The sequence below is a fragment of the Triticum urartu genome, chromosome 5, assembly GCF_003073215.2.
Source record: "Triticum urartu cultivar G1812 chromosome 5, Tu2.1, whole genome shotgun sequence".
NCBI lineage: Eukaryota > Viridiplantae > Streptophyta > Magnoliopsida > Poales > Poaceae > Triticum > Triticum urartu.
The window spans coordinates 58866337-58886670 of NC_053026.1; the positions used below are offsets into that span (position 1 = coordinate 58866337).

A 20334-nucleotide genomic window follows, 5' to 3' on the forward strand; every position below is an offset into this window, starting at 1 on the left:
ACACAAAAGGACAACCACCTCACAGCCAAACCAGCACACCACCCCCAAAACCCACCAAATGAAAACACCATAAAACAACTCCAAAACAACAAAATAAATTCAAAACAACTACCCCACCAACTACCAACCACAAAACACACAAAACATAAATTACAATCTTTAAAACAACAGACCCTATTCATTTCCTAACAATACAAAAATCGAATTAAATAACACTTGCCTATACTCATATAAGTTATCACTAATTCATTGAGCTAATGACCCACTGACTCTCACAATGTTTGTTTGGATGGCACATAAGCAACGAATAGATATACGTCCGATAACAACCTAGAGATACGCACACAACACCCACCATAAAACAGTCAATACACAGATCCTCTCTGGTGGAAAGCCCAAGGGCACACTACCTTTCAAATGCCAAGAATGAACTTGGAGTTGTTTTTTCCCAAAGTATAGCTGGTAAGCTTTATGTTGCTACTGAACTTGGAATTGCCAAATTCGCATCAGTTGATTTCAGTATTTGGCCTAGGCTTTTGAGTTGGGAGTGAAGTTGTTGCTAATGCTAGAAAATGGAATGTAAGTAATTCATGGAGTATGTGGTTATTAGAAAGAACTCGTGTGCAGGCTACTTGAGGCTAGCAGTATCACGAAAATCTAGTGTGGCATGATTTCACCTAGTGCTCTTTAGGTCTTTCGCTTTCTGATAATCTGGTATGCCTTAAGATGCTCATGTGATATTCACTTTTTCTCTGTCTCTCCCCCTTGCTTCCCTAGAATTTCCTTATCTACTTTACAAATGAGAAGCAATTTGTTTTACCCAAATATTTCCAAAGAAATCATTGCTGATATTTTCTAAGCAACCTCCCTTTCTTCGGTTAAGATGTTATAGTTTTTTTTTCACGAGAAAGATATTTATAGACCGCACTCCTGTATTGGTCATTGGTTCTGTATGCTGCAGTTGTTTGTATATTTGATCTTTACATCTGACTCCATAATTGACAATGCACGCAGTTCTTTCTGTACCAAGAACTGAACCAAGGCTCTGAACGAATCAACTAAAAAAATTCCTTTTGTGTACCACCATTTACTGAATTCTCGATAACATTGCTCTATGCATCTCTAGCATGCGACACAGAGAAATCTATATACTGTTATAAATTCTTTTTTTGTAAGTTTCAACTCTCAAGTTGATTGTGGAGCATGCTTTGCTAATGTGGTCCAACCTGGCATTTGGTGAACTCTCAAGTTGATTGTGGAGTATATGTGTGAGTAATGCTAGTTTGGGTACTCCTCTCTCGTCCTGACATTCTCAATGCAATTCTTCCATGTTTCCTGTTCCCACATGGCACAAGCCTATTTTATTCAGTTTGAATTCTTACTCCACTTTACGCTACAGTTTTAATTGATCAAGCTCTCTTTACAAACCTTTTTTTTTGCAAGATGCTCTCTTTACAAACTGGATGTATATCTTGTGCAGGAGTACCTACTGCTGATCCGGAGGCTGAGGAGGAAGATGGAGCTGCACTTGAAGATCCGGGGACAAGAGGAGGAAGAAGATGGCGCAACACTTGATCCGAAGGCGGAGGAGGAAGAAAATGAGGCATCCATCACTGGCGCGGACAAGGAGAGGGAAGCGGAGTCGTTGCCGCGAGTTCTGAAGGTGCGAGCTCGGAGGCATAGGATAAATCGGAGGCGTGGAGGAGCAGCTGGCCTTGCTCGGAGAAGAGGCTCTTCATCCGGCAGGCGAGTTGCTGGCTTGCTGCTGAGGGCAATCTAGAGTGACCTGCAGCTACTGCCGAGGGCGATCTGGAACTGCTGTTGAGGGCGACCTGGGGAGGCGATCTGGAGAGGCGAGCGAGCAAAGCGGGAGGTGCGAGGCGAGCGGTCTGGAGGGTGTCTGGAGCGGGTGATGGGCCAAGGCCCAAAGCCTACCAGCGTTTTTTTAATACTACCCAACGTGGGAATCGAACGAAGACGACCGGACGTACGAAAAAAGGAACGGAACGTACGAAAAGGCCTGGTGCACGAAAAAAGTGGAGAAACAATCCTCCCTATATTGGGTAGAGAGTAGATTTGTCAAATTTGCCATCGAACGCGCGCTATGGATCAGACTTATTTGAATTTCAAATTGCCCTTTAGAGGAACATATACAGGAATAAAGCGTACATATAAGCACGAGAGAAAATTTGCAGATCAGTGTTGGAGATGCCCTGACCTAATTTTATGTTCCCTTGCCTCCCAAAGAATAAAAAAACGTAATTTAAGTTCCACAAAAAAACATGATTCATATGATTTGCGTTCTGTGGTCCCAAATTAATGCTCAACTTTGTGATTATATTTTAATGGTAACTTCAGGGAGACCACAATTCTAAAGCAACAAATTAAACGAAAATTCTAAAGCGATAAATTCACAGTTCCAAGCAAGGTGCATACAAGTTCACAGAATTCACAGAAAACCAAGAGGATCATCCAAGTTCACTTGTCACTAGCTGGTGCAATGAGAGTCCGCGAAAATAAAGAACAAGTTGACTTGTGAGAATTCACAGAAGCAAGAGGCTCATACAAGTTCACTTGTCACTAGCTGGTGCAATGAGAGTTTACCAAAATAAAGTGCAAGTTGACTTGTGAGAATTCATAGAAGAAGCAAGAGGATCATACAAGTTCACTTGTCACTAGCTGGTGCAATGAGAGTCTACCAAAATAAAGTACAAGTTGACTTGTGAGAATTCACAGAAGAAGCAAGAGGATCATACAAGTTCACTTGTCACTAGCTGGTGCAACGAGAGTCTACCAAAATAAAGTACAAGTTGACTTGTGAGCAAAAAATAATGGCAAGCGCATCAGAAAGAGACAGCACAACATCTGGTACTGATCACTTCCTTCTGATCCATTGTTTCCTGTTGATCAATGAGACGTGTGGCAGAGACCACATGCCTAATTCCCACCGGTGTCATGCTCTTCCTGGGTGTTTTCTCCACCTCAACCTTCACTGCTGTGATCCATAGCTTATTCTGGGGGTCACGATATTTCATTTGCAAACCTATAAGAACATTAGAGGTGATGGCATCTTTCATGAAATGCATAAAAGAGAGAGGGAGAGAGACAGGGAGATATTCACCTTGCACCACCCAAAACAAGATGGCACCGGAGTTGACATCTTTGCCAGCATAATCCAAACACATTCTTTCAGTCCGCCACATCTCACTCTCCCATGAGAGTGGCAAATATATTGGGATGTCTAGATACACACAATTATCTTCATAGAGTAGTTCATAAGCAGCAAGCCCTTTTCCTGAGCATGTGTAGATAAAACCATCCACAAATACACATCTGCCATTTAGAAAGCGATAACTAGACATATCCCTCGGCGGGTATTCTCCCCATGGAGCCCAAGGCATGACAACATGCCACTTATTGGCATCCAGGTCAAAGTGAAGACAAGAACATGTGAGAGTATCACAGACTATAAAGGAATTATCACTCACTACTACATATCCGGACAGCTTGACCTTCCTGTCAGGAATCTGAGAGTGATCTGTCATGCAGCGCACCCATGAGATGGATCGAGGAGGACAAACAAGGTGGGCCTTACGGTAAACTTGGAGAGTTTCAGTAAGAGCAAGAGTTGCCCTACCAACTTGGATAGCCATGATAAAAGGGTCAACAGAAGAAACAGGCCGCCTTGCAAGGGGATCAAGATGCTGACATCTGGTGTCCAGGTTAAGCACATACATGCCATCTTTTAGGAATGAGACAGCATATAGTTCTGAGCCACTGACAAAAAAATGCCTCGGACCATGATCATCTCCAGGTACAATGTAATGCGGTTTGAGAGGAGTGGCTATTCCTAACCTTGGACTCAGATCTGGATTCAGATCCATGAGACTTGTTTTATAGATAAATGATTGTGAACCAGCTTGGCAGATAATAAACAAGAGTTCATTGTCCATATGTGGCTTCACATAGGGAGGAGGAGGAAGTGGTGGGAGATGATGCCTGCGTGCAAGAAGGAAAATATGTCATGCACAAGAAACTTGGAATAAAATATCTAAGCTAAGCTCAAGCTTGTGGAACAAGACCTGCAAGTATTGCAAGGATCATGAAGCGCTTTCTCTTCATGGACTTCCTCTGCATCATGGACTTCATGGACTTGAGGCAACACCTTGTCATCCTTATACTCTCTAAGTGATTGATTAGTGGGCAAAAGATTAATATAATTTGTAAGCAAGATGACCAAAATGAATGCATGGATTAATGGTCAAAATGTGTACATGGCTTTAGTGGACAGAGAAACTTACTGAAGAAAGCGGAATTCAAATTCATTGATGTCTTCCATGGGCAAGACGTCCAGCTGGCGGGAGGTGGAGTGCAGGACCTTGATGTGGGGGCCAGGACCAAGCTGGAAGGTGGTGATAATGGCGTGTAGGTGGTCCTGCCAGCATGGGAGCGCCGTACTCATCAAGACAGAGCACATGACGCCCGAGCCCAGATGGGTGAGGAAGCCATGGGCTCTGCTTCGTGCAACACAAGGAAATATAATCTCCATAGGGGTACCAATCTTCAGACTTCTCTCTTCATATCCCAGCTTGTATTCATAGATCACATTTTTGCGGAGCATGTAGATGGCATTGGTTTCTTGTACATAGAGGCCACGGCCGAGGATAGGGACGTAATCCTTGTCCTCTGAGGTTTGGACTACCTTGGTCCAGCCCAAGTCAGGGGAGGAGCAATTGAAAGTGAAGAAAAGACCGTTTTGGAGGGAGAGCAGGATGAGGGTGCCCCTCTCACGGCCATGGCCAGGGAGCACCGCGTAGCCCTGGAGGAAGTCAAGACCCCATATGGTGGGAAGGGAGGGCTCGAATTTGCAATGTTGGTCGAAGGGGGGGCCGACCTGCTCCCAACGTTGGGAAGCTGCGCCCTCTTCCTCTTCAATGACCAGGCGTTGTACTAGGAGACGGAAACTCGTGCCAGAAGAATAGGTAGCCGACACGGCCCATATGTGGCCGTCGGCCGAGATGGGCATGCACCGGCCACGCATGCTTGGATCCAGCGGGGGAAGCGGTACTTCGGCCGGCGGCTCCTCCTCGGCCGGCAGCTGCAGCTGCAGGGCGTCGGTTTGCGCCTTCTCGACCCGCTGCAGGAGGCAGAGCGAGCGACCGTCAGGAACCAGGGCTGCGCTGGCGCTCGAGCTGCACCCCTGCGGCTTCATGAGGTCGTGGAAAATCTCGAGCCTGTCCTCGCTCTGACCTGAGATTCGCCCGGATCTCGCCACGCGAAAACGGTGGAAGCGCAGGGCGCCGCTTATGACGCCGACGAGCAGCAACCAGGCGGGGCTCTCGTCCGCGTAGTAGGGAATGTCGACGAAATCATTGCCGAATTTGACCTCAACGAAGGGGTTGGAGCGGCTAAGAGAGGAGAGATCCACCTCCATCGCCCCCGCCGCCCCCATCTTCCCCTCCGCTTTCCCCTCCTCAGCCTATGGTCGTGCCACCAACCACCAGCAACACTATTTGGGCCGGCCCAACTAGATCTTAGATTTCAGGAAATTTTACCCTCCCTTATTCAAAAAAAGAAGAAGAAGGAAATATTACCCTCCCAGCCTCCCACCCACCGTCGCTGTCACCTCGTTGGGATGAGGCGAACCAACATGTGGTTGGATGGTTAGAGAGACAGTGGTATCCCCAGCCCACCAGGGTTCAAGTCCTGGTGCTCGCATATTCCTGGATTTATTTCAGGATTTCCGGCTATCACTTTCAGTGGGAGGGCAAAATTATGCGTTTTTAGTGGTATCCCCAACCCACCAGGGTTCAAGTCCTACTACTATTTGAGCTCGACTCCAACAGATGGTCCACACAACAAATAGTAGTAGCAAAGAATAGCAGGAAAGCATCTTATAATAACACCATAAATAATAATTATGCATATGCTATATCAACCACAATGCAACAAGAAAGCATAGAAATAACCTTGCAAATATAATAATTAAAAACAACATAAGGAGATCATAATAATGTTGCTAAATGGAGTGAAAATGATAAAGTGAGATCATTAACTCAGCCAGGCAAACATATTGTAGCCATGAAGGGTTAATGTGCAATGGAGGGATATTGGACCAGTGACCAAGACAGTGCCTCGCATTGTTACGTGTGGGATAGAAAAGGAACAACACAAACAAAACAAACAGACATGTAAGATGGTTTGGTCCAGTGTCCACCTTGCGAGATGTTACATGGATATGTTCAAACAGAAGAAAGGTAAGGCAAAACTCACCGGTGTAAAAGCAAATATGCAGTTATTATCCAAAGTTCTTACCTACCATCTAGCTGATTGTGTTATTTGTGTAAATAATGGATGGAATTATGACAATGATGGACTAACCTCACGATGATCGAACTTGGCTTCATGCCTAGATTCATCATTTTGCCATGAGTTCTGATGTGGCACTAAAAAAATTCTTCTCACTAGTTTAATGACCCGTGCGTTGTCATGGAACAAAAAAATTAGACAAGGTGACACAAGTTTTCTGAGTGTTAACATTAATGATGTCAAACAAATATCAAAGATGCTTCAATAATCACCCACCATGTTATGTGTGTGGAAACACCAAATAATAATAGGACCTTTTCACCTCATCAAGAAAGAATACTGTCGGGGGATTGATTTTGAGCTACGGGAAATCCTCCAAAATCCTAGTTCGAGCTCTGGGGGCCTGACTTTGCGTCTACAAGACTACGAGTTAGGCACGACGAGGACATCGCGAGCTACCCAGGTTCGAGCCACCGTGCGGTGTAAAACCCTACTCCTACTTGGTTGTTTTTCTGTGTACAGTGCTCTTGGAGCTACAAGGTGAGCTTGAGCTCTTTGAGGCTAGCAATGGCGCTAGGGTTTGAGCAAGAGCCGATGTGGTTGACCCCTTGCTACGACGGCCGCTCTGCCCCTTATATAGATGTCTTGGGCCTCTTCGTCAAAAATATGAGCGGGAAGGGCTACCATAGGGCGGCAATTCGAAAGGGGACATGCGTCGGAGCTTCTCTGACGAAAGGTGGTATTCACCTGCAAAAGGTGCTATCTATGACGTGCCAGGGGCTCCACGATGAGTTCCGTCCTGCCACGCCACCGTCTTGGTCTTCTATCACCAAAGGGAAAACCCTTTGGACTTCACTACAAGAAATATGTCAACTTGCGACCGTCAATATTGGTCATTGTTTTTCATTTGCGGCCTTTTTGTGGCCAAAACACTTGGTCAAAAGCTGACCATCTTTAATGAAATTGACGACCTTTGTTGTGAAATGGTCGTAGAAGGCAACGGCCAAAATAAAAGATCATTGGTTCAATGACCAATTATTTTGGTCACTGGTTGTCTTCCCAGGCCACGTCGGATCCAACGTGGTAAGCCGATGTGGCAAAATTGCGACCAATTGAATTGGTCGTTGATAAGAATCAGCCCGGTCCAATTTGGTGTTTTACATGGGCCGGGCCCAACAATTCAGCCTTCTTGTATTTTTTTCCTATTAATTTTGGTCAGCTACATGGGCTTGGCGCATTAATTCAGCCTTTTTTGCTTTCTGAGATGCGGCCTTTTCACATTCTATATAATTTCTATTTTTGGCTTTCTTTGTTTTTTTGTTACATTCAATTTTCAGATTATTGTAGTCAACGGGGTGCACATTGCCAGATTCTTCAAGGCACTAGGTCCCAGTCATTAGGTTTTAATTTTTCAAAGCTCGTAACTCATATATATACCAATCAGAGAACACATTTAAAATATATTCAAATAACAACCAAACTCAGTTTATTACAACATTCCACACAATCACAATATAACCATACATTATTCCACCAATCACAATATAGCACTCTACAGATAAAACACTCAACAATATAGCACTCTACAGATAAAACGCTCAACAATATAACACTCTATAGTCAGGGGCCAGCCAAGCCTACTACCATGCATGAGGCCACAACCAGTCCAATAGCATCAGCACCGTCGGAGCCATGACCAACGTCCAAGCTTTATCAAGCTCCCTACACATTGCATTTAGTGTCAAAGCATCAATAGATGGAGTTGCAAAGTGAATATCTTAGGGGAAGCTACACTTGGCATATACACGGGCAGAGCGGGGTTTAGGTAACCAAGTCATGTTTAAAAGAGTAAACTGAAGGAGTACAATTAGCGTGTAACCTGGAAAACATATAGCTAGTACCTATCTATCAACACATGTCATCACATAGAAGCCAAATACTATTAACTGGTAATTAGTAGACAGACAAGATCGAGCTACGTAATGGCTACCACAAGCAAAAGTGACAACACAAAGAAAATGGGGACTAGGAGGCAGTAAGGAGAAGCATTCCACAATGAAGAAATTATGTAAATAACAGATTGAAAATGGAAACATAAGAAGATTGCCTATCTTTCTCTCTCTATGTGTGTGTGTGTGTGGTACATAGCTTATTTCTTTAGCCAACAGAATTTAGAAAGAAGATTTTTTTGCAATACAATTATGTTATACATATGAATGACACCCAAGTAATTTGAGATAGAAACAAGTACAACTAACAATCTAACATGTGTAGTAGCACCAACAAAAGAGCAAGACACAGAAGAATTTATAAGAACAACACCCTGGAAAGAACTTGGGAGTCCAATTACATGTACATGAGGTACTACTGCTAGTATATATTGAACCAATCAAGCTGCTAGTGTACATGATGTGCTTGACCTCGTGCTGCTTAGTACGTATACATGGTAGAATCCCGCTGCTAGTGTTCTAAACCAACAGAGCATGCTATTGGAGCAGAAAAGAGGGAGCTAGGGGTAGGAGATGGAGCCAACTCACGGAGAACTTGTGGTCGCCGCCGTACATAGCCGCCATAATGCCGGTCACCTAGTTGATATTGTCCTTGAAGTTCTCTAACTCCATGTTGTTCCACTACAGCTCGGTATTTGCCCAACCGTGTGTGGACATGCATAAGGGCATACATAAAATATTCAAGTCGATATTCTCAGCTAACTATGATGTAATGAAAGCAATTACTTAAGGACTTCCCAGCGCTCATTTCAGCCATGTTCAGATAAACTTGAGGTAAATTAGCAGCAAGGATATTAGTTACAAGCTAGGTGAAATACAAAAGAAGTCATATTGTATTTTATGGATCCCAACTGGTTTAAACTAGAGAAGATCGTTCAACTTGTACAATCTAGCAGTCTATAAAGAGAGAAATATGTTCATTCTCAGTTACACATTAATGAGGACAGAAATGAAAGACACTAATGTAAGCAAGAACTTACAGCAAAGTATACATTAAATATATTGTAGCATCTCTAGCACTGTTGTTGTTTGCATATTAAAACCAATGGTTCACAACTATGGATCATCACTGATAAATTTGCATCAGATGCTACCACTTAATTTTGGCACATGACAAGACCAAAAGAGAAATCGAGCGGACTATAAGGGGAGGTCGTGCGGGGTGCAGGCAATATGACTGAACTGCCCCAGAACATAAACCATAAAACAAGGCCCGAAGCAACTGTGTTGTCTTCAAACAGCCTAAACACTGAGGTAGAAAAGAAACACCTGACTTGGTAGTGGCAGTTGGGTTCATTTTGGGCAAACAAAGTGCCAGTCATCCTATGATGCGACTACGTGACTGCTCTCCCTCAGATCATCGCCGAATGCAAAGCATACACCCGACTGGCAGTGCCAATTTGATTCATTTGGAGCAACCCATTGTTTTAAACTTTTATTACAACCTACAACAATCATATGAAACAATGTGACTTCATTGCCCGAGAACATAAATGAAGAGTGTCAAGCTCAAACTGTAGAACAAGGGTTGAACCAAGTGTGCCTCCTACTAGAAGCAGCCTACAAATTTCGGGCAGGAAAGTAACACCTGACTTGGCTGTGGCAGTTGGGTTCATTTTAGGCAAACAACTGTTGTAGACTGCTAGTATAGAGTAATCCTATGCAACAATATGTCTGCTCTGTCCCTATGCCCTAGATCAGAAATGAACGCAAAACATACTGCATTTGTTGGCAAGTAGTACAAGCCATCCCAAGCAGCAAAACGTAGGATTACCGCATTTGGCAACAAAATCTAGCTATGTCGCCTCCGCTGAACTGCAGATCTAAAGTGACATGGCGGCAGAGTGGGTAATAAGAGCTCACGTTGGGGCAGTGTGTAACACCCTCGATGCGACTATAGCTCCCACGTGTCGAGGCACGACTTAGAGAAATAATCGCATTGAAGGCATATGTCGCAAGTGAGGTAATCTTCACACAACCCATGTAATACATAAGGGAAAGAGATACATAGTTGGCTTACAATCGCCACTTCACACAATTACATGAATAAAGCATTACATCATCCAAATACAATCAAGGCCCGACTACGGAGCCAAAATAAAAGAAGAACCCCAAATGCGACAAAGGTCCCCGATCGACCCCAACTGGGCTCCACTACTGATCAACTAGAACGGAACAACACGAAGGACAAGGTCTTCAACGAGCTCCTTCTGAGCTGGGTTGCGTCATCTGCACGGACTCATCGGCACCTACAAGCTGGTTTTGGAAGTATCTGTGAGCCATAGGGACTCAGCAATCTGGCACCCTCGCGATCAAGACTATTTAAGCTTATGGGTAAGGTAAAGGTATGAGGTGGAGCTACAGCAAGCGACTAGCATATATGGTGGCTAACATACGCAAATGAGAGCGAGAAGAGAAGGCAAAGCACAGTCGATAAAAGTATGATCAAGAAGTGATCCTATAGCAACCTACGTCAAGCATAACTCCAACAACCGTGTTCACTTCCCGGACTCCGCCGGAAAGAGACCATCACGGTTACACACGCTGTTGATTCATTTTAATTAAGGTCAACTTCAGGTTTTCTACAACCGGACGTTAACAAATTCCCATCTGCCCATAACCGCGGGCACGGCTTTCGAAAGTTCAAATCCCTGCAGGGGTGTCCCAACTTAGCCCATCACAAGCTCTCACGGTCAACGAAGGAATAGACCTCCTCCCGAGACATTCCGATCAGACTCGGTATCCCGGTACTCCAAGACATCCTCGACAATGGTAAAACAAGTCCAGCAAGACCACCCGATGCGCCGACATCCCGATAGGAGCTGCACATATCTCGTTCTCAGGGCACACCGGATAAGCTAAGCGCACGGGAGCCAACGTAACCCAAGTTGCCAAGGGACGGCCCCGCACGGTGCTCTGGGTTGGACCAATACTTAGACAAGCACTGGCCCGGGGGGGTTAAAATAATGATGACCCTTGGGCGCGCGACCCCCAAGGGAAAAGAAAAGGCTGGGTGGCAAATGGTAAAACCAAGGTTGGGCCTTGCTGGAGGAGTTTTATTCAAGGCGAACTGTCAAGGGGTTCCCATTATAACCCAACCGCGTAAGGAACGCAAAATCCGGGAACATAACACCGATATGACGGAAACTAGGGCGGCAAGAGTGGAACAAAACACCAGGCATAAGGCCGAGCCTTCCACCCTTTACCAAGTATATAGATGCATTAATTAAATAAGATATATAGTGATATCCCAACAAGTGAGACATATTCCAACAAGGAACAACATCTCCATGTTCCAACAAGGAACAACTTCAATCTTCACCTGCAACTAACGCAACGCTACTAGTAAGCTTGCACGTGCAATGCACGTCTTAAACATTGCTTCAAAGTTGATTTCACCACAAATACCAAAATTAAATGTTCCAAAAAAAGTATCAGTAAATTGGGGACAACACTGTTTTTCAAGTTGGCATAGTTGTTGGTCATGTTGTTGCATACAGACAGTAATATATGTTGTTCATCCATAGGTTTCTGATTGGTTGTTAAAGAAGATTAAATTTTGTGACGACTGAAAAGCAACCTCACATAGAATATATCAATGGCACCGTGATATCAACACCAACAAAATTTTCTTAAGGCATAGAACGTTTGTTACAATTGCTAGCTGATAAAAAAAGTATCATTAAAATTTATTCGAATCCACTATATCTTTTTATTAAGGAAATAATGATAATGAAATATCATCAATCCATGATATATATTAGATTGCCTAGTTCATCATTTGTGAGTGTATACACGCACGCAAAGATATGCTTGAGTGATGATCCAAGAGCAAGGGCGGTGAGGATAACAGTGCCACCCGTAAAAAAACAGTGCCACCTACTATGTTCTGCTTAACTTTGCATGCTCACGGGCAGGTGTAGAACTTTGAAACGAATTCTGTATTACTTCATAAATGAATATCACATCTCGAAAAACAATCCAATATACAGACAAAAGCAGTAGGTTCTCAGAATGAAGAAATCCCATCTAATTTCTTTGAGAGAGAAAATAAATGCCATCTACTTGTCGAGCGGAATAAATTCCATCTTGAAGTACCAATTCTTATTTTGATTGGAGCCCTACTTCTGAAAGCGTTTGAAGAACTTAGATGCCATCTTTTTGAACATCCTAAGATCACATCTCCATAGCGTCTCGCATATCAGATTTTGCAATCAAATCATACTCCCTCCGACCCAAAATAACTGTCTCAACCTTAGTAGTACAATTTTGTACTAAAGCTAGTACAAAGTTGAGACACTTATTAGCCCATAAACATCTCCAGAAGTGGCTAAGAAATTTAGTATCACGATCTAAAACAATAGTATTTGGCACACCATGCAAGCGAATAATTTCACGAAAGAACAAATCAGCAACATTAACAGCATTATTGCTTTTATGACATGGTATAAAGTGTGCCATTTTCGAGAACCTATCCACGACAACAAATATGCTATCCCTCCCCTTCTTTGTTCGAAGTAAACCTAAAACAAAGTCCATAGATATATCCTCCCAAGGAATACTAGGTACAGGCAAAGGCATATATAAACCATACGGATTGAGTCGTGACTTAGCTTTTTGACATGTAGTGCAGCGAGCAACAAAACGCTCAACATCCCGTCTCATCTTTGGCCAAAATAAATGTGTAGCAAGTATGTCCTCCGTCTTCTTCACGCCGAAGTGTCCCATTAATCCTCCTCCATGCTCCTCCTGCAACAAAAAAAGACGGACGGAGCTAGCTGGAATGCATAGCTTGTTAGCACGAAACACAAATCCATCGTTAAGAACGAACTTGTTCCAAGTTCTACCTTCCTTATAATTCTGCAATACATCTTTAAATTCAGCATCATGCACATATTGATCTTTGATGGTCTCCAAAACAAATATTTTACAATCAAGTTGTGAAAGCATAGTATAACAACGAGACAATGCATCAGCAGTAACATTTTCTTTACCCTTCTTGTGTTTAATGACATAAGGGAAAGTCTCAATGAATTCAACCCATTTAGCATGTCTACGGTTCAGTTTTGCTTGACTTTTAATGTGTTTCAAAGATTCATGATCAGAATGTATAACAAATTCCATGGGCCATAAATAATGTTGCCATGTTCCTAAGGTCCGAACAAGAGCATATAATTCTTTATCATAAGTAGAATAGTTCAGACTAGCCCACTCAATTTGTCAGAAAAGTATGCAACAGGTTTGCCATCTTGTAATTACACACCTCCTAATCCAATTACACTAGCATCACATTCAAGCTCAAAAGTCTTATTAAAATCAGGAAGTTGGAGTAAAGGAGCATGTGTCAACTTATCTTTCAATACTGTGAAGGCTTCTTCCTGTGCGGTACCCCAAACAAAAGGCACATCCTTCTTTGTAAGCTCGTTGAGAGGTGTAGCAATGGTGCTGAAATCTCTCACAAAGCGTCTATAGAAACCAGCGAGGCCAAGGAAACTCCTCACTTGTGTGACCGTTTTGGGCTGCGGCCAACTCTCAATAGCTTCAATCTTGGCTTTATCAACTTCAATTCCCTATGGAGTAACAACATAGCCAAGAAAAGATACTCGGTCAGCGCAAAAGGTGCACTTCCCAAGGTTACCAAACAAACGTGCATCATGTAGAGCAATAAAAACAGCACGTAAATGTTCCAAATGTTCCTCCAAAGATTTTCTATAAATCAATATGTCATCAAAGTAAACTACCACAAATCTTCCAATGAAAGCACGTAAAACTTCGTTCATTAATCTCATGAAAGTAGTAGGTGCATTAGTTAACCCAAAAGGCATGACTAACCACTCATATAATCCAAACTTAGTTTTAAATGTTGTTTTCCATTCATCTCCCAATTTCATACGAATTTGATGGTATCCACTATGCAAATCAACTTTGGAGAATATTGTAGAGCCACTCAATTCATCAAGCATATCATCTAGCCTAGGAATAGGATGACGATAACGAATAGTAATATTATTAATGCCTCTACAATCAACGCACATACGCGATGTACCATCCTTTGTCGGCACTAAAATGACAGGAACAACACAAGGACTAAGGGATTCACGTATATAACCTTTGTCGAGCAGTTCTTGTACTTGACGCATAATCTCCTTCGTCTCCTCTGGATTGGTATGGTATGGTGCACGGTTGGGTAATGATGCACCGGGAATTAAGTCAATTTGATGCTCAATCCCTCGAATAGGTGGTAATCCCGATGGCACGTCTTGTGGAAAGACGTCAGCGAACTCCTGCAAAATGTTAGTGACAGCAGGAGGCAAAGAGGAAGGCACGTCCTCGAATGAAAATAATGCCTCTTTGCACACAAAAGCATAGCAAACCGATTTGCTAAAATCTAGATCATCAATATCAGATTTGGTGGCAAGTAAACATGCACTTTTCAATTTAATTTCAGAAGCAACACTAGATGGTTTATTATTAGGCTTCATTTGTTGCTCAAATTCTTTTGCCACAATCTGATTTTCACTCTTATTTTTCTCCCATTTTGCTTTATTAGCTCTATCAATATCATCTTTCAAAATGGAATCAGGAGTCATAGGAAGCAAAGTATTATTTTGATCCTTATGAACAAGAGTATACTGATTATTTCTACCATGGTGTACAATTTTTTTATCAAATTGCCATTGTCTACCAAGTAATAAGGAACATGGTTGCATAGGTACCACATCACAATCAACATAATCAGCATATGTAGAGATACTAAAATGCACACGAACAATACGTGTTACCTTAACCTTGCTGCTGTTGTTGAACCATTGGATGTAGTAAGGATGTGGATGTGGTCTTGTGGTGAGAGATAGCTTCTCCACCATCTCCATGCTAGCCAAGTTATTGCAGCTCCCTACATCTATGATGACGCGAATAGAAGGTTCCTTCACAACTCCCTTTGTATGGAACAAATTATGCCTCTGATTTTGCTCAGCTTGTGTAACCTGCACACTCAAAACACGTTGAGCAACTAAACATTCATACATGTCAGCATCTTCAGCTGCCATGTATTGCGTCTCATGATCAGAATCATCTCCACCGTGTTCTTCATGTGTAATAAGAGCCAAAGTCTCCTCATCATAGTCACTAGCGGACTCATACCCACCATCCTCAGTAGTAATCATCACACGCTGAGATTTGCATTCTCTCGCAAAATGTCCTCTTTCCTTCCAACAACGACAAATAATATCACTTCTGTGCCCTGTTGATGCCATGGAAGAAGAAGAGTTGTGCGCAGGCCCGACAGGTGTGCTCTTGGCAGATAGTGGTGGTTGTGCCTGCTTTCTTGTATCACGGCTAGAGGTGGCACCTGATGGAGGTCCTAGAGTAGTGGAAGTAGAGGATGCATGTGGTGTCCATGATGAAGATCGACCTGGAGAAAAGTTAGTTCACGCCAATCGTGTCGATCCTACACTTCACGTTCAGCTTTACAAGAAAGATGGAATAAACAAGTGATATTGGTATACTCCTTATACTCTAGAATGGTCTGAATGTCTCTATTTAATCCACCCATAAAACGTGCAAGCATAGCTTCATTCTCCTGAACAATACCACATCTAATCATGCCAGTTTGTAATTCCTCATAATATTCTTCTACATAATTTTTTCCTTGTCTTAAACACTGTAATTTTTGAAGTAATTCACGTTGATAATATGGAGGAACACAACGAGTATGCATAGCAATTTTCAAAGCATCCCAAGTAGTTGGAATAGGATATAATCTACAATGTTCAGACCACCAAACACATGCAAAGCTAGTGAAAGCACAAACAGCAGCAGGAACACGTCTCTCCTCAGGATATTGTAAACATGTAAAACGTTGTTCAGTTTCTAACTCCCAGGTAAGATATATATCAGGAACATATCTACCCTCAAATGGTGGAATATTAAATTTTAGTTTAGGAAGATGGTCATGATCTCGTACCTCATATGGTGGTGCAGCCCTAACATTGCGATGATATACCTGAGGACGACCTGGTGGTGGTGCTGCTGGTGGTTGCACGTAGTTCTGATTTTGATCAACCTCATCCTTGTAATGGTCCTCCACCTCTACAGTAGCAGCAGGAGCTACAGAAGCATCAACAACGGCACTGAAATTTTGCCCAGGGTCAATGGGAACGCGCTGTGCTCGTCCCACTTGATTTGGAAAGCGACGTTGTTGTTGTTGTTGTTGTTGTAGAGGTGTGTTAGGTGAAGCCGGTGCTGGTGGTGGAAGACGTGCGAGCAATTCATTAAACTTGTTATCAAGCTTTGTTTCGAACGTCTTCTCCATGTCATCTATCTTCTCCATGGCCTCTTCAAATCTATTTAGCACATCTTCCACCTGTGTTGGGGATATTACTATCAGCCAAAACCCGCCCAGGAGGGGCCGGGTCAGCCTTAATGGCGGGTTACATAAGAAGCCCAATATACAATCAAGATGATAGTTTATTAGTATATATAGAAAGCCCAAAGGCCTCGGTCCGTCTCAAAGCCCGTTATTGTAAACTGCCATATGTGTGGAAAGACTTGTAAGGAAAGGCATGTAAAGGAAGTCACCGAGCCAGGCAAGATTATGAGCCGGCTGGGACTCTGTAAGCCACCAGGCATCAACCCGTGTATATAAGGGGACGACCCGGTGGCGGCTTAGGACAAGAAACAATCAAGTCGATCACCAAGCCGGCGAGTTGAGCCTCTTGGAGATTGAAACCTCAGCAATACCAATCCCAACTAGACATAGGCTTTTACCTTCATCGTAAGGGGCCGAACTAGTATAAAACCCTCTCTCGTGTCCTTTGTCCCGATTAACCCCTTTAAGCTTCCTAGTGCGATGGCCCTACGACTAAGTCCTTGCTCTAGGACATCTGCCGTGACAATTCCACGACAGTTGGCGCCCACCGTGAGGCCAGCGCACGGTGGATTTGAGTTCTTGAAGGGCAACTTTGAAGGGCCCAAGGGATACGCTGTGGGCCAGATGACCAAGAGTCATCGCGGCAAGATCTACATCGACGATGAAGGCTGGGGCCCTGAAGCCGGCTCAATCGAGTACGGGTACCGGGTCCCCTTCGGCGGAATTCACGTCTTCATCTGCCGGATCGGCGAGTCATGCCCTGGGCCGGATGACCACACTGACCTCATCGAAACGGCTCAGCATGCCGGATCCGCCCATGTTCAATCTGTCGTGAAGCATGCCTTCGTAGGCTGCATCCACGGCGGTGAATACTCCGAAGGATCGATGGAGGGTGGAGAGATGGCCATCTGCTTTGATACTGCATCATCAACAGGTGAGACAGACTCGTTGTACCAACTGCAAGATGGCGTGCTCGGGGCTGTTCTGATGGCAGTAGTATACTGGACCCCCTTGAGCCGCCGAATTGGGCCGGAGTCTTCATGGCAGGGACACAACCCGGGCAGAACTCCACTGCGGCGACTACGGCGGCCACCGGATCGGCAGCTGCCGGGTCAGGAGACCCCGCGCTCCCTCCGGCTCAGATTCTCATGGACCTCATGGATAAATTGATGACTCTGTTAACCGCTATGGTAGAGCCGGCGGATAAAACCCAACATGACGCGGAAGTGGCACGCGTGCGGGAGGAGATGGTGCAAGCTAAGGAAAATCTAACCACGGAGGAAACCCAGATGGCAGCAGAGCGGGCCGCTTTGGATGCTTGTGCTCAGCAGCTTCAAGCAGAAACCTTCCGGCTCTCGGTAGATCTTGATGCATCAAACGAGGTCACGAGGAGGAGGCGTCAGAAAACTCAGTCGCATCTTCCTCTAACGCTGGATCCGAGGAATATGTTCCATACACCCGGAGCCGGAGGGAGCAACCCGCCAAAGGCAAACCGGGTCACGACGCGCGGTGCACCAGTTCAGCCACGCACCATGGAGCCACCGCGCATGAATACAGCTCCTCGTTATATAGCAACGCCCCCGGGTCACTTTTCCAACCCCATGAGAACCTCATTGCAGCGTCGGCTCGTTTGGCAGCTCTCCCAATGGAAGGAGACTCGCCAGCAGCAATTGAGACCCGGAGGGTAAGAGAACTGCTTCAGACAGCTTTGGCCCAGCAGGATGCGTACTCCTACAGTCGAGACATGATTCATTCAACTCCTCGCCCAAGCCGGAGCCCGAGTTACAGTAGACATATGGAGTCTGCAGGGATGTCAAGTAATGCTCAACGTCACAACCGGCCATATAGGCATGAGCCGGTGCGAGCTGGAGCCCTTAACTTGGCGGATCAGGAGAGGATTCGTCAAGAGGCGAAACGGGCGGCTCAGATAGCAGCAGAGCAGGAACCTCACCAAACATTTCCGGCTTATCCAGCAACCTCGGTTGAGGCAGGAGTGGTTACAAGAACCGGAGGCGTACCTTGCCTGGTCCCAGCCATATGCAATGAGCGGTTGCCTAAGGATTTCAAGGGACCTCGTAAGGTGCCTAACTACACGGCAGACTTACAGCCGGGGGCTTGGATTGAGAGTTATGAGATGGCTATGGAGCTATTGGAGGTTAGTGATGCGGCAATGGCCAAGTATTTTACCATGATGTGGGATGGAACGGCTCGGAACTGGTTGAAAGGATTACCACCCAATTCCATCGGCTCATGGGCAGAGTTGAAGGCACGGTTTATCCAGAACTTTAAAGACACATGTAAGCAGCCAATGTCAATTGTGGACCTGACCAATTGCAAGCAAGAGGATGGAGAATCTACGACACATTGGGTGCGCCGGGTCAAGGAGATAATACATTCGTCTGATAAAATGAACACCGGCTCAGCAGTGTTGATGTTGGAGAAGAATTGCCATTTTGAACCTCTGAAGCAGAAGTTGGGGTGGCTCAAACGAGATTGTAATGACATGGGAACATTGATGGCGGCTCTTGTCAAGTATGCCGATTCTGATACCACCAAAGACCCGGTGTCTGATGAAGAAAAGGCAACAAAGGGAAAGAAGAACGGCAATGGCAAGGGTCACCAGCATAACCCGGCAAACCAAGGAGGTAATAAGCGTAAGGCTGATGAGTTTATTTCTAATACTAATGCGCAGGGTGGTAATCAGCGGCGCAAGGGCAGACAACCCCCTCGATCGGGCGGGTCAGGCCCCACCCTTGAGCAGCTATTGAATGAACCTTGTCCAAGACACGGCACCAGGGAGAATCCAGCTACCCACTTGTGGAAGGATCGCACGATCATGAAGGCGTTTAAAAATTCAAACGCATTTGATGGGGGTCATGGTCTGGGTGGCGACTCAGGCGGCTTTCAGGGCCCGGGCGCCGGTTCAAGTGGAGGAGGTTTTCATGGTCATCCTGGTCACCAGGGAGGATATAATCAGCAACACGGCCAAGGGAATCAACAGCAGCAACAATCCGGCTATCAGAGCAACCCGAAGCAGTTGAGTAGTTGACAGTATCATGTCTTTACTACCAGTTTATGTAAGAGAGACCAGAAACTCCACAAGAGGGCCGTCAATGCTGTTGAGCCGGCAGTTCCACGTTACTTACGTTGGTCGGAGCAGCCCATTGTATGGAGTAGAGAGGACCACCCGCCCCGGGTTGATAATCTGGGTCACTTGGCATTAGTAGTGGCACCTCAGGTTGGTGGGTACAAGTTTACTAAAGTACTCATGGATGGAGGCACCAGCATCAACATCCTTTATTATGAGACGTTTCGCCGGATGGGATTGACGGACAAAAATCTTAAACAACCCAACACTGTGTTTCATGGTGTGGTACCTGGTAAATCGGCATACCCAGTTGGTAAGATCAAGCTGGAAGTAGCCTTTGGAGATGAGTATGACTCCAGAGCAGAAAAATTAACCTTTGAAGTGGTTAAGATCAAAAGCCCGTATCATGCTTTGTTTGGGCGGCCGGCTTATGCCAAGTTCATGGCTCGGCTGTGTTACGTATATTTGCAGCTCAAGATGCCGGGTCACAAGGGCACCATTACAGTCCATGGGAGCCGGAAGATAGCCTTGGAATGTGAAGAAGGGGATGCTGCCTA

General features: G+C 44.7%; 1 long non-coding RNA gene and 1 pseudogene across 1 annotated transcript; one reads left to right on the forward strand and one right to left on the reverse strand.

Annotated features, from left to right (window-relative positions):
* Nucleotides 1-395: 395 nt before the first annotated feature.
* Nucleotides 396-2178, forward strand: LOC125507893. Its single transcript, XR_007283098.1, has 2 exons — nt 396-462; nt 1481-2178. It is a non-coding gene; the product is annotated as an uncharacterized LOC125507893 (long non-coding RNA).
* Nucleotides 2179-2513: 335 nt separating this feature from the next.
* LOC125507892 lies at nt 2514-5486 on the reverse strand (annotated as a pseudogene).
* Nucleotides 5487-20334: the final 14848 nt, after the last annotated feature.